This window comes from Photinus pyralis, unplaced genomic scaffold (genome assembly GCF_008802855.1).
Source record: "Photinus pyralis isolate 1611_PpyrPB1 unplaced genomic scaffold, Ppyr1.3 Ppyr1.4_LG1, whole genome shotgun sequence".
In the NCBI taxonomy this organism is placed as follows: domain Eukaryota; kingdom Metazoa; phylum Arthropoda; class Insecta; order Coleoptera; family Lampyridae; genus Photinus; species Photinus pyralis.
In genome coordinates this window covers 15320322-15336462 of record NW_022170249.1, presented here as the reverse complement: position 1 = coordinate 15336462, position 16141 = coordinate 15320322, and the positions used below count along the sequence as shown (strand labels likewise).

Below are 16141 nucleotides of genomic sequence, written 5' to 3'. Positions count from 1 at the left end.
AGTCGAAGAGAAGGGGTGAGTTGTTGGTACAAAATAATTTCTTTCGTTGAAACTGTAAGATTTAACGATGCCGGGTTGTGGATTGGCTCATTAAATGGTTATAAACACCACTCGTTTGCCTTCAGTAACCAGGGGTTAAAGGGAAGATGCGGTTGGGAAGTATAAATAAATAGGACTTTCTTAAATCTCGTGTGGTATTAGTTAAATTAATTGTACATGAATAAGATATTATAATGGAAGATATAGCACTTGAAGAATGTAAAAGGGTCGGGCAGAGTAATTCGCCGGTGGGACAAAAAATTTAAATCGTTATTAAGCAAAAACCCAAGTGAATCTGAAGCTAATAAATGTTGTTAATTTACTCTTACTTCATACGAACTCAAAAACCTTTATACCTATTTCTTTATTGCATTTTTTCTCACGACACGACACGTTCAACCGTGAATCGTCCCCGCATCTCCACAAACAGAATCAATCTAGCTCGTGTAGCGCAATTCACTTAAATCTGGACTGCGGTGCTAAGGGTTTTTGGTTCTAATCCGGATTCGGGCATGGATATTTGTAAATGCATAGTGGGTTCGGTTGGTAGAGCCGCCTGAAACCCCGCCCACTCAAAAATAAAGGCAACATAAATAAATAAAAAATAAAAACGAAAAGTTTGACTTTTTGGGACGTTATCAGATCTTACTACCGATGTAAGATTAAAAAAAGGTAAAAACTGCCATTTTTAGATATTGTTACGTAGAATCTAGTTGCATAGTAAAAAAAAACTTTTGGACCACCATTTACGAGCTTTGACCCAAAGTTGGTATTTTTTAAAGGCAACACCCTATATATTTTAACGTCAATTTTTTGTGTGTTCTTTTTCCTAATTACATTGATGTATCACAACCTGTATTGTTTTAATTTGAGCGATGGAAATCAATAAAAACCTTATTTTTTACTGTTTTTAAATAGTAGGCCATGGAGTCATCGAGATTTTGATTTGTTTATTGTATCCATGATAATTATAAGGCAGCCAATATTAATCAATAAAAATGTTTGACGGTAGAAACATGCCATTTCAAAATTTTGAAAAATAATATAATAGAATTTAAAACAAGTTGTAAATCAGCATATGCATGATTAAAGCGCATTTTTGGTAATGCAGGTCAGTATTTTATTAGCGAAGTTTAAAATTATCGATCACACGAGTAATTTTGGCTGCCTTAAATAATTAATTTTATTTAATTTCAATTGACGGTACGTCTTCATTTTGTAAAACAAATCACAAAGTAAATAATAAGTTTTTATACTGGTAGCGCTATCTAACGGTAAAATTATAGCACCTCCGAAACCCATATCGAAATTATTTTCTTCAATTATCGATCTCACAAGTAATCGAACTCAAAATAGACTAGTGCCTGCACATCTACACTATAGCAGAAAGCTTTTAGTGAAAATTTGAATTCTTTAGCTATTGTAGTTGTGGAGATCTAACGCGGACAGCCGGCCTGCCATGCAATAACGAATATAATAGCGTATTTTTTTCAAAAATGCGCTAAAAATATAGGATGATACATCGATGTAATCACGAAAAAGAATTCACAAAATTGTGCGTACAAATCTCAGAAACGGTGGTCGACCATTGTATGTTAAAATAGGCAGTTTTACCCTTTAACCACCCGTACGTTTAGTGTAAGAGAGGTAATACATCGGGATTAGAAATGACCCCCCCTCCCCACTTTTTTTACGGAAATACACGTTTTGAGGTACCAGGAATCCGAATCAAACAAAATTTCAATATAAGTACGTCTGTTGGTCTGTCTGTACTCTCATTTCCGGAAACCAAATTTGGTATACCCATATTCTTAGACATAAAAAAAGGGCTGTATTTTTCCGTGTTATTGTTTTTTATTATGTGGCCCCCAGCTACATGTGAAAACCTTAAAAATGCCCTTGATGATAAATGAGTTTCACATGCCTGCTCTAGAGGTTCAGTATGAACACTGCTTGGCTAATTGTATTATAAGATTTTATTAATTTCATTAATTTTGTGGCCATTTGTAAGACCCTTCGTTATAAAAGCATCCATTATGAGTATACCATGAAGGATATAACCACTCCTTCCTCCTACTCAAACTCTCGATAGGGGGTAAGGGAGAAGTTGGTCGAAAACAGTTCCTTTCGATTAAGATTTAATTATAATACCATGAATGATAAAACGTGTGTTTATCTCCCGCAACAAATTAAAACAAGTTGTAAATCAGCATATGCATGATTAAAGCGCATTTTTGGTAATGCAGGTCAGTATTTTATTAGCGAAGTTTAAAATTATCGATCTCACGAGTAATTTTGGCTGCGTTAAATAATTAATTTTATTTAATTTCAATTTACGGTACGTCTTCATCTTGTAAAACAAATCACAAAGTAAATAATAAGTTTTTATACTGGTAGCGCTATCTAACGGTAAAATTATAGCACCTCCGAAACCCATATCGAAATTATTTCCTTCAATTATCGATCTCACAAGTAATCTAACTCAAAATAGACCAGTGCCTGCACATCTACACTATAGCAGGAAGCTTTTAGTGAAAATTTGAGGTCTCTAGCTATTGTAGTTGTGGAGATCTAACGCGGACAGCCGGCCTGCCAGCAATAACGAATATAATAGCGTATTTTTTTCAAAAATGCGCTAAAAATTAGGTACACTTGGCATCACTAAAGGAATGCATATGCAAAATTTGAGACAATTGGTCGTCGCATGTAAATCTATTGCGCGTTATATTTTCAAAATAGCAAATAGCATCTCGGGAAATAATGCGGGGGGGGGGGCATACGACACAAATTTCGAAGGCCATCTGGCACACCTTCAAGGTATTGGCTACCTATTACCACAAATTTCAGGCCGCAGTAGTTCATAATCACAGAGGTGGGTCATCACCAGAAGCAAATCTTCGGCTTCGTTAACTGTTTTTCCAACTTGAGGAAAAGGTAGTAGTCACAAGGTGCTAAATCCGGACTATACGGCGGATATGTTCATTTCTGCAAGCCACATTAATTAACTTGTCGAAGTTTTAGAGCCTTTGTGCACCCGACAATCGTGTAACAGACTAACAGTCTGGTCTTTTCCTGGTGAACACTTGGTTGCATCTATTCTCGTTTCGTTAGAGGACCCCAGTGATACACTCAGGTTTCATCACCAGCAGTGATAATTTTGAAAAAAAATATCGATGTCTTGTTTTAAAGCATCCAAATCTTCCTGAGGCCTTCTGTTCTGGCATCACTATAATTTTAATTTGTATGCAAAATGTCTTGTAGCGTTAATAAATTATTATTATTATTTGATTTTCTCGGTCTTGCCGGTTCTAATCCTAGTCAAACGGACTATTGTCAAGTCTAGCTAGTTATTTCTGAGGAAAGTTCTGGTGATGCTGCAGGTTTTGAGTATGACTGCCTTCTGAATGTGATGATGAGTGTATGTATCTAGATCAAGTTGTTGTAAATGTTGTTTAAATGTTTTGTGTGTGATTCCAGTTGTTGATATTATGAATGGTATTATATGTACTTGCTTTTGCCTCCATATTCTCTCCACTTCTATTGCTAGTTCTGTATATTTTTCAATTTTGTCTGCGTATTTCTTTACTGTATTTGCATCTATTGGTATGGCAACGTCTATCAGGTAGGTAATATTTTGATCTTTATCCTGTAATGTTATGTCTGGTCTATTACATATTACAGTTTTATCTGTGTGAATTGTGATATCGTAGTATAGTTTGTAATTAGTGTTTTCAAGTATGGTGATTGGTGTGTAATTGTAGTATGGTGTGTGTTCTGTAATAAGATTGTATTTTATTATTATTATTATTATTATTATTATTATTATGAGAAGCGTATAGGATCAATCTCGCGGACATTTTATTCATCTCCAAATCTTTGTCTAAAATTTTCCTTTGGTATGTGCACTTCTTTTACACAATAACTGAAACTTTACTCTTCAAACTGTCACCATTTTTTTTAATTTTATTGTCCTTATTTCGTAGTGGGCGGAGTGTTCCTATTGTCTCCTGTGTTCTTGCTTTAAAAGAGGTGTACCCGATTTTGGATCAGCTTGCAGAATTTAGCATTATACGATGATGGAACATTCTCACCACATATACAGGGCGTTTCAAAAAGAGTCATCCGATTTTGTAGGTTTATAATTTCAATACTAATAATAATATGGACATGAGGTTAATTTTATATTAAAGGATAACTAATAAAGTTTTTTTATACACCATTTACAGATGCTCAACATGGCCCCCTTGAGATGCACCAAATTCGTCCCACACCTTAGCTTATACCATCTTCTTATGCTCTGGGCTGTAGGAGGATCAGCACCATATGTGGTACGAAATTCACGTTGCACGGAAATCACACTCACATTTAGCAAACCGTATAACACAAAACGCTTTCTGTTGTTTAGACGCCATTTTGACAATAACTGAGCTGGGCGTTAGCAGAAGCGCGCTACTGCTACCTAGCGGAAACCACGCGAAACTCGAGAGCTTCCTCTTACTAACAGTACATTGTTCTATCAAATCGGACTTATAGATTAATAGCAATAAATTTTTAAAATCGGATGATTCTTTTTGAAACGCCCTGTACAACAATCATTCGTTCGCCCAACACAATGTTTTTATGTCCAAGTTTTTCAACATTCACAACGCTACCAAAACTACAAAAATCTTGCAATTTATAAGCCATTTACTTAGGACACTTATAAATACTGAAGCCCTATGACGCTTAAAAAGAAGTGTCTCCTCATACCTACTAAACTAATACAAAAATGTGAGAATGGAACATCCAGAATTGTGCATTGAAACACTATTGTGAGTTGCTAATCACCATCCTATGTGTTTTTTTAAATGCGAGAAATTACACCTCGTTTTTCATTCTGAAGAATCTAAAGTTCCCTTTTAGGTATATGATCAAATATAGGTACACATAAATCCCTATACTTATCTTACCCTAGAACTTATATTTAAAACTATATGTCAAAGTAAAATTTTCCTCCGAGTTTCCCAGGAGAATTTTCCTTTTCATACAGGCACCTCACCTCCATTTATTCTTATGCAGATACAGATACAGAGAGAACATATGTAAATTCGACATACTGGATCCTATTGGGGGCTCCATTTTACCAGGTTAAAGAAGTAAGTATAGTCATCCCTTCCATTAATAACCGATATGAAACAACGCTATAAAGGTACCTCGAGCACGATTAAATACCGGTGGGGGATTTATGTGCAATAATTTCCATTAAGATTAACGTTGAGTACAGCCGGTAAAGGAGAAAATCGAAAGCCAACATAGTTAAAGCTGATCATTAAACGGGCGGTAGTTATAGTAAAATTATTTATAAAACCTGCATATAATCGGCGGAGTGTTTGACAAATAACAATATTGACTTTTTATACGAACATTATCCACATCGACTGCAGATTAGACCGCAACCATTTAAATAATATCGTTACTGCTAGCAAACACAATGCTAGTTAAAGGTAAACCTTCTTCATTTAGATAATTACTGTTGACTCTTTGTTTAGGTACACCCAATTTATAGACAAATATCTCTCTTTTGTTAACGATATAAATAACAACGAAAGGTGTTTGCTGAAAGCTACAACGCAAACGCTGCGCCAGGTTTAATTAAAACCGAGTCCGCGCCGTCCATTTTCTTCTTTGTTACCTGCGCAAACATCGTTCCGTTAAATAACTATCAATTCGAATAATGAAATTATTATTTTTTTTGTGCGGACAATTTAGCTAAATGCGAATACAACGGAAATGTGCTTTTTATCGTTGCATATCGTATAGGAAGTGGGAAATGGTCTCTCGCTGTTATCGCTTAAACCTTACGTAATATCTACAAAACTAAATATTAATAATTTACTATACCTACCTACTGTTCGCGCCATTCATAAGTTGATTAAGTGACGTCAAGATAGTTGTATTCATTTACTAATGTGATATTCCAAAACTACATTGCAAATTAGTACTGTGCTAGTGGTCTACTCTCCGATTAGTTAAGAATAGGCGTTTAGTATCCATATAGGGATGACGTTCAAAATAAGTAGGTACATCGTATCTAATTCATCTCTTTACATATTTAGGCATAATTCCATTTTTCACTTGCACTGCATCTCCAATTACTAAATTCGTTTTTCTAACCCTTTCGGATTCCTAATTTTTTGTTACTTTCTAGCAATAAAAATAAATATTCACAATAACCTTAACTTCCACTACAAAAAAATTCTAATTTTTCGTTAATGAAAGGTAATTTTTCATATTTTTCTTAATTTGCTTTACCAAACGTATACCCAACTAAAGAACAATTTATATTACAAAAAAAGATATAGATACAAATGGTCACAATATCTTTTGGTAAATGTATATATCTTGGAAAACATCGCTGCCGTCGGACTCGGTTTTGTTGTACAATGGAAAACTATGTCCACTTAACAAATGTCGGTTGGATCGGATTTGGGGAATGGTTGCTGTTATCAAATCTCCTTGGAATTTCTAGACTTTGGGGAAAATTTTGAAGATAACGATTCGTTGAGGGTTTGTTATCATATTGTTACTTGTCCTTCACATCTACTATGCATATTATATTTTTTAGTCTGTCGCCTGCAAATTATTCACGTAATCGAATTTCGAAACGTTTGCAACGAAATAATTATTGTTCTATCGCTGCACCTATGCACAGATTAATAACAAAAAAAATGTATTTTATGTCACCTTTTAAAACTGGATTAAAACCTCGGATTAAGTTTTTTAAATCGATCGCGTTACGCAAAACCCGAATTTCTTCCTAGATTTCTTCTTTGATTGCCAAAAAGATGTTCTTGTCGATATAATTCCTTAATTAGAACACAAATTTTAAAAATTCCGCAACTTTCGGAAAAGACAATTCCCGATTAAAGCGGTTTTTAAACACCCCAAGATCAAAACGCGAATCCCCTCAATCCAAATCGAGAGTCCTCCTAGAGTCTCTGAAAAACGAATTCCCGTTCGGTTTTGATAATTAAACTCGCCCAAAATGAAGAAGCGTTAACCAAGGCAACCATTAATTAATTTTCATTGGTTAAGGCTCTTTTTCAACCAATCCCAGTTCTTTTTCAAAGTCACACAATTTAAAAAACCGTACACTCAGACCCTTTCGTGTGTAATTGTTGTATGGATTCAACGTAAGAAATGTAATGAAACGGATGTACTGTCCCTACGCCCGGTTATTTTGACGCCAGAATCTATTACGATAAAAGTTTATTTAAAACTAGCTGCGTAGAAATGGCACACATTTCGTATTCCAATCATCCAAATAAATTCTTTACATCACCATGACCAAAATTTGTGACGGAATACACTTTAAAACCTTGAATTTAAAATTCTAATTTACGTATTTCTGCGGGCAAAATTCAAAAATTGAAATTCAAAATAAAGGCTACCGTCACAAAACCAAATTTGGTGGGAGGAAACTTCATGACAGCCTCCCAATATATCGCCTAAACCTTAAAACCAATAATTTTAAACAAAAATGATCCTTTGCCACACACGTCCTAAATTTTACTTTTCGATAGACAACTTAGAGATCCTCCGATTAATCAATAAAGCCTCCATTTTTTATTTTTTTTTAATGAGAGATCCTCATTTAAAAGAAGTCCTTAATTCTCCCTGAAAGAAAACTTAATTCTTAATAAGAACTTCCTTTTCCTGGATTAACTCCCTTGCTTTAAGAACTTGAAAGTTCCAGCCCGTTTTTCTCATTTAATTTTAAGTAAATTTGTCTTTATCCATTGGCGACTGTAATTAAAAGCCACACATGTCAAGAATATCCCATTCGGTCAAACATATCCGCAAATGCGTCAGCGAAGTCTGTACAGCAAAATAACAAGAGAAAACTTCATCTAACTTATACAGTCCCAAAATGCTAAAAAAAATGGCCGAGGAACCGCAATGGCGTGTATTCTTCTACAAGTAATGATCGATTCTCATCTTTGTACAAAGAAGAGCGTGCGGCGAAAGAAATTAAAGAAAACTCTGCACGGCGTCTGTCGGCAAAACAAAGAACATCGTAAAAAAACCTACGTTGAATTTAAGTATGAACGAAAGTAAGAATACTAAATTTGAATTACGACAAAAAGAACGTAACAAATGTAAGGTAGTCGGGAGTTGAAAGCTTGAAGGGTGGTTTGAGAACGGAGATGGTGTTAGGTGAACGTTTTTTGGTACAAAGGTTGGTTATCCAGTTGATCGGGTATTTATTGACTCTGGAAATTTATATGAAAGTGGAATAATTGGACGGGTTGGGGAGGAGGTTTACAACTCTGTGAAATTACAATCTGAAGGAAGATAACTTATGTGTTGGGGAATGAAAGGAACCGAATGGATAACACGTGCAATAGTGGTGGGTTTTCTATAGACGCTAAATTCCATGATTGAGTTGGAGAGTGCTAAGTGTAGGAAATTAAGGGCTTTATTAACAATTAAATCGAATGATCTTATTAACCGAGTTGGTAATATCTATATAGTACAGTGGGGTATTATTGAAGAAAACGATTGGTCTGGTAGGAATACCTCGTTAATGTGTTTTGCGTAGAGACCGACAAACTGGAGAGAATCAACGAACGGGTCTCATATCGATCGTTTCTTTTTCTTTGTGCGTAAAATTTGAAACTGAGACTCTAATAGGAGGAATTTTGTGTAAAATTACATAGATATACACTGATGTATATTTTGATTTTTTTAAGTGTCATATTTGTTGAAGTTATTCGATCCGATTTATCTGTAGTGCACACCTTAAGCAACAAATAAGATAAAATTCCAGGAAAAAATTCAGAACTGTATAAACTCTGGCACCGAATAGAAGGTATATTAAAGAAATGATATAAAATAATTAAATTAAATAATTAAGTCCACCAATTGTACCTTGTAGTTACTCATGCTTTGACTTTCGTTGACTTTCATTTTTTTGAAGGCTAACTGCGTGCTTTTTCTGTAACTAAACTTTCCGGAGCCTAAGACTTCCTACAGCTATTAAAAAACAAAGCTCTATTGCATTGAAATACGTAGAAAAAAACCATTATTAATTTCCTCCACGTCCTCCTCGTTCTTTATAGTTCCATTTGTACAAATTATCGAAAAAATTAATCCTCTAATTTTGATAACTTTCTTAAATTTCCGGTCATGATCAGAAGCCAATATTTGGGCTGCTTTTTTTCAATTTAGGGGAAAGGTAGTAGTCGTATGGTGCTAAACGCGAACTATAATAGGAGGGATGTCTTAATTCATGGAAATCACATTCATCGATAACTTTTTGAACTTTTGAGTCTTATAAACCCTGCAATTGTCTGTGGAGTCTTACTGCGTTGTAATTAACCGGAGAAAGTAAAAAATGTATTGCTTTCCTTCAGCCTCAAAATGGGTAACGTTGGCTCCATTTAACCGAAGTCCTATTTTTTGTAATAAAACCTAACATAATTTTTGTAGGTTGTGCCCAGAAAAAGAAAGTCTTTCGAATTATTTAATAAGAATTTATTTGAAAAAAAAGTTCGATGCCGTCGTGGCGCCCCAAATTTTTTTCAAAAATCCGGCCCGTTATTTTTCGTTTCCGTATTCCTGATATACACTTACAAAAGTTGAACAAAATCCGCCGAGCCGTTATCTCGGAGAATTGCCAAAAAAGATTCTCTTTGATCCCAATCTACAATTGCCAACGTACCTACATACATACAGACGGAAAAAATTTCATTCTTTAAAAGTTGCTTAAAATGATCTAAAACGTCGAGATTTGATGAAATTTTTACATGTCCAAAGAATGGCGATCGCAATTACTATAGCCACCTAGCTCAAGGATGTGTAAAATTTTGTCCATTTAACCTCTTCATTATTTTGTAGAAAAACTACCCTTACAGTCCCACTCGATCCACCCTGTATAATGTTTTTTTAACGTCTCTATATTTTAAAAATGACGGGATATCTTTGTGGAGTGCGACAGGGGCCTGTTTGGGAACAAGTGCTATAGTTATACTTCAAGGTGAACGCAAACATAAACTAATTCAACGAAAATTATGGTAATCAACGCAGTTGAATTCAGTTTAGTAGGAAATTGCATTATTAAATATGATTTCGTTCGTCAATTTGCTCTTTTAGAATATGTATTTTAAACACGCAAAATAAGCAACTGCAAATAAGAAAATCAAATTCATCACCTATAAAAATCTGTGTTTAAACGTATCTTTATTTTTTAACGTATTATTGTTATGTTACAGGTAAACCATAACTAATGGAATGAATGCAAGCAAGGTTGTCCGTGCTGATATTATGATAGGACACGAGGGTGTGACTCAGCGGGGTTCGGCACGTACGTAAACAATCCCTGAACAACAATGTCAAAAGAACAACAATGAAGATCAACTGTAATTCATAGAATTAAAGCTTGCAGCGCAACATTTCTATTCATTTTGTTTTCTTAATAAAGTTGAATTTTACTGTTTCCTAACTTATTTTTACTGATTGAATTATAATCCCGATATGCAATTTTACCTATACCTTTTGGAACACATCTCTGAAACAGTTACAGCTACATGGTAAGGAAATGTGGTAATAGGCCTGCATAATAAAAAAATATTCTAAAACTTGACGCAGTGTAAATTCCAAAAACCTTCATTTGTAAAAGTGTAAGTGTCGCTGTCCAGGAATCAGAGAAAAGAGAAATTGCTTCCTTAAAATTCGAACAGTGTGAATATAGAAGACCTATACATATACTAGCGTAAAAATCACCAAATCTGTTCGAAGAAATCTGAAACTTTCGTATACCTACCTACCTACCTATATGATCCGATTGTAAAGTTTTTTTTGCCAACATTGAGGTATTTCTTATAGATTTGCAATGACATGGATGAAATGGAAAGATTCTTAACCCCTTTCAGTGAAATCACATTTAGATATGAAAAATTTTCATCAGCTCGCAAATAAGCATTGCATTTAAAAACAAAAGTAGAAATTCAATCGTTTCTGTAAAAGGCATATTTGGTTAAAATTTCAGAAAAGTGATCTACAAATAAAGGCCCAATTAATTTCTTGGCTCGTGAGTTCAATTTGCTTTTATATAGGTATCAGACTTAGAAAGCATTCTCTCCAGAAACTTCTGACGAAGTAAGAAATAATTTTAATGGGTATTTGAGTCTGCGGCTGCGGCTGTACAATCTACATCTACAATACGTAGGGACGGACGGTGGAACCGACAGACGAAAGGCCGGAAAAAGTGGCCAAAACCGCGCATTTTTGTATTTTTGTGGAAATTTGCACACACTAGAAAATAAACAATATGAAAGATAAATTATTTATTTAAACACATTAATGTTTAAATAAACTTTGTAGTATATCTTGAAGATAAGAACAAATTCTAGAGACAAAAAATAAAACTAAAATAACAATTTTGGAAGAAAAAATTCTCGAGAAATTTAAGAAAATTTGAAAGAAACAGAGGCTTCAAGAAATTCGCAAAATATAGGAAAGGAATTTTTAAAGGATAAAAAAAAAGTTGAAGGAAGTTACATTTATTTCTCATAAAAATGTTAAGTCAATGTAAGGAACATTGGGAAAATTACATGAAATTCTGAAAACTTTTGACAAACTGAGTAAAGACTTTGAGAGGAATTCTTAGGAAATGCGGAAAACTTTTTTAAACGTAAATTTTTAAGGAAATGCAACGGAGCTTATACGGTAACGCAAAAAGTTTTAGTGTAATTAGATGAGAGATTAGTGAGAAATGCGCAAATTCCAGAGAACTTTCGATAAATTAAATGAATCTGCGATACACAAAAGGTACCCCAATGAAAATTTGCACTATACGACAAAGAATTATCGCCTAATGCTGGAGAACATCTCCTGAGGTCTTGAGAAATGTAAGATCTGGGTTTGAATTAAATTGTATTATTGTGTGGAGCTTAGTGGAGGTAATTTTATACTTACACCCGTTACTTTAAATATTTTATCTTTTATTTGAAACTTTAGTGCAACATTTCTCGACAATCGAACGATTGATCTGCTTTAAAAAATAAAAACGGTTGTGAAAATCCCTTCCAAATTGTAGTTCATTTGACCCCTGGTCTTTATTTAACAAGTTTGGGGGAGGGGTGCCATCCCTAGCGCAGTGATCAACGCAAGATACTAAATATTAAAACATAATTTAAAAAAATAAGGACATTATAGAGGAAATAAAGGACATTTTGGTCCAGGCTATAGATGTTTTAACTAAAACAGTTGAGCATAAGATAACAAAAGAGAATATTTTAGCAAACATTAAAGAGAAGCAAGAAGACAGATTTCGAACAAATCTTTATTAACATCCAATACGTTGATTTATCATGTCAAAAACCGTGTATATCTTGTTTTTCCAGTTTTTAGCGAATTTCTCGAATTTTTGCTATAGGAATATTTTTTAATTTTTGATTATTAAAATGTAAGTCCTTAGGAAAATTTTGCTAGCCCGCGCACCTCAGTACCATGAAATAGATTTTTCATCATGAAAAAGTTTTTTCAGAAATCATGAGATCTTGGAAAAGGTTCAACTTTACGGGTCCAACAAATTATCTCCTTTTTTATCATAAACCAAGCTATGTTTCCTTTAAATTTCCAACTCGTTTGCAAAAATAAGAATAAAAAACGAAAAAAAGTTTTTCCGGTTTTTCTAGGAAAATTGGAGGTCATGTGAAAATAGTGCAGATACAAAAGTTGCTCATTTTTTAATCTCTATAATTTTTACATTGAACATTGAACGTCTAAAATTAATAGTTTTGCCACAATTTGCAAAACACCACTTTCCACCCCTTTCAACCCCCGGGATTTCACTCGCGGAAAAATTCAGCTGTTTTAATTATTTTTCCCCAATTTCTAATCATTTCACCTGTCTAAAAAAACGGTTTCGACCGGTAACTAATTTTTATTGATAATAAATTATTTTAGAGCCTGGACTATTTTGGGGATGAAGAAATTTGAGGTAAACGGTGAGGAAATAAGTGAAGATTTTGAATAACTCCAAGGAAATTCCGGAGGATGCTTTGGAAAATAAAAGTTTTGTTGTTAAAGTACATTACATAATATACAATGCATCCAAGATAAGTATACGTATGTCTATCACGGGGAACTCGAGAATCACTGAAGGTACGAAGCTTAGGGAGAAGTTGCGCAATTGAAGCGTTTGATTATCATGTTGTAAAGACAACTAGAACATTCGGATTACTTTTCTGAAGGTACGCCAGAAAAACCGATATTTGCCGTTTATTTAATGGTTTTGTTCGTCTGTCCGTCCATCTCTTCCTCGTCTAACTCAAAAATGAAAAGAGGCCGCGATGTCAAACATTCGCCAATCCATTTCTACGATTTTAAGGGACAGTACTATTGAATATGAGCCGGATGAAAATTCGTGTTTCGGAATGCGAGCCCAGTGGCAAAAAATTCCACTACTGAAAATCATATGCGATTCTTCGCATCTTATTGAATTATTTTTCTGATGTTATTTGAAGAGATACAAAAAATAATAAAAACATTTTACCATTGCCACTTTGGAGCTTTACAAAGAGCCTTGAGAGATTTTGAATACAGCGTTTCGTTTTGGAGAAATCATCAACTTTATTTTTTCATATGGCCCATAAAACAATCCATACTAATGTATTGTGTAGCATTTTTACGACACACAAACAAAAAACAAGTTGGAAACTTTCCAAGAAATTTCTTCTATGGTTTGCAAGATCCCTATATGAAGATATCCTTCGTTATCTTGGGCACAGTGTATTAATACCAATTGGAGTAGGTATTCAAATAAGTCTAAAACATTAATTTTAAATTAATACATTTTGCGAGATGAAATTTTCGAGAAATAGAAGGAAATGAAATAATGTACGTACATGCAAGTGGTGAACCCGCCACATTCGCGCTTCAGCTTCAGAGTACTTTTCAGTTTTGACGCGTGGTATTCTACATGTGCAAACTAAAATATGGCTAGACCTCTATCGACATATATTCAGTGAACAATTTTTAAACGCTTGATCAAGCCGAATTACTTTTTAAACAAATGGATTCGGTAATATTACAAGTACCAAACCAGCATGCTTCTATCGAGTACCTACCGAGATCTGAAGCCCTCACGTGAATAGAGTTTCTTGAGTATTTCTCACTCATAGAAAATGCGCCAAAAATTGGGTGGTAAAAGGAGCAAATGTTTCTTTCAAAACGTTTCGTTTGGTACCTACTATATCTCCAAAAGGATGTCAATCATTCATTATACAAAGGCCGAAGATAGTAAATGTCGTTTAAATTATAATTTGTTTGTACTCTCATTTGAAGTTGCACCATCTTGTGGTAGGTGTTTCAAAAATGGTACCATTTAGGCATAGATTTAGCTTAGATTTATCATTTACTGCAAATCAAAACCGAAACTTATAAAAACGTATTCTTTAAATAACCGCTTAACTTGTCTACAAATTTCAAAATATCTGTTATTTGGATTCCCATATAGTAATGATCTAAAGTGGCACATGCTGTACAATATTTTCCAGCTCATTTCAAAAAATTAGAAAAATGAGCTCTTAATATAGTCACGTCTCATTTCCGTTCCGTCGCACCGTCTAAATTACGATAAAAAATATCGTTGCCGTTAATTTAAACAGACATATTCAAATACCCTCGGCCCCGTCACCGACTTTACCATCAGTTTCGTTTCAGTCTCCGTTCAGTCACAATTTAAATTCGTCAGCGACAATTTCTAGTTTTGACTAACTTGTTTTTAAAAAACTTTGAAGTATTTCATAAGTTTTCTAAATATTGAATCATTTTTTAGCGCATTTTCCAACGAAGTTTGGTGCGCTATTGCAGCCACTTTCTCTGTCCGTCTGTCCGTCCGAGGCCTTAACTCCTCCTATAGTTTTCAAGATATTCAGTTCGTTCTTTTTGCATTCAAGCTGAGCCAAGGAAAATCTTGACAATTAAACTACGCATGCACAGACTGCGCAATGTCAACTTCCTTATTAATTTATTTATTTATTAATTTATTAATATATTTTGTTGAAATTTTAACCACAGATATTTATGGTGAAGGCAAATATATCGCATATAGTAAAAATCAGATGTGCGCATGCGCAGACTGCGCAATGGCAACTTTCTTATTTATGGAAATTTTAACCAAAGTTGTTTTTAGTGTAAACAAACGTATCGCATATTGTAAACATTAGATTAATGCGCGCATGCACAGGATGCGCAATATCAACTGTTATTTATCGAGATATCTTTTTGAAATCACAGATGCTTCTGTTAAAGGCAAACATAACTGATATTGCAAAAATTAGATGTGCGCATGCGCAGTCAGTGCCAACTTCTTTATTTATGAAGATATTTCTTTGAAATTTTAACCATAGATGCTTCTAGTAAAGAAAAACATATCACATGTAGTAAAAATCGAAAACTACAAATGCCATTAGGAAAAAAAAAGAATTTTTGTACCAGCCAACAGAAGGATACCTCCATAGTGAACTGGAAAGCAGGAACAGTCTGGTTGTAGTAATATTTGGTACTCTCTTGCTTTGGAGTTTCTCGGATAACCTGAATTATTCAGATGATATTAAATAAACCTGTAATTTTACAAAATAACCACTCCGTGCCCGCTACCAGTCAGTTCCTGTCTGCTAGTTTTCAACTTCCAACTTGTGCGGTCTTACTGAATAGGTACTGTGGTGTATTCTATTCTTCTGCACCAGACGACGGAATTGCTTAGTCCGTCGTGGGACAAATTCACCCCTGCAACTGCGACTTCTCCTCGTCGCCGAGGCAGTTTATAGCTAGCAATGTAGTTAACAGTTCGTCGAGCTAGGCAACAATATCCTTGTATTCAGCATCACTCAGAGCCGATGAGCTGCACTTACGTTTTTCGAGCAGCTTCTGCAGTTGACATCTGTTGGCGTTTCAGGCACGACTTTGGTTAAAAGTCCACGCCAGAAAATGGATCAAAATCGAATTCTGCATACATTTTCTGAAGCTGCTTGGCGATCAGGTTAGACATAGTTTTAATTACCGATTCCAATTTTCTCCAATCTGCTATATCCCCAATCCTTCATAATTTGAG

General features: G+C 34.5%; 1 long non-coding RNA gene across 1 annotated transcript in view; it reads left to right on the top strand.

The window, feature by feature from the left end:
• LOC116160366 overlaps positions 1–10522 on the top strand; it is a 28946-nt gene extending 18424 nt beyond the window's left edge. Inside the window, exon 2 of the long non-coding RNA XR_004143194.1 lies at positions 10293–10522. This is a non-coding gene — a long non-coding RNA (uncharacterized LOC116160366). The remainder of the gene's footprint in view (positions 1–10292) is intronic.
• Positions 10523–16141: the final 5619 nt, after the last annotated feature.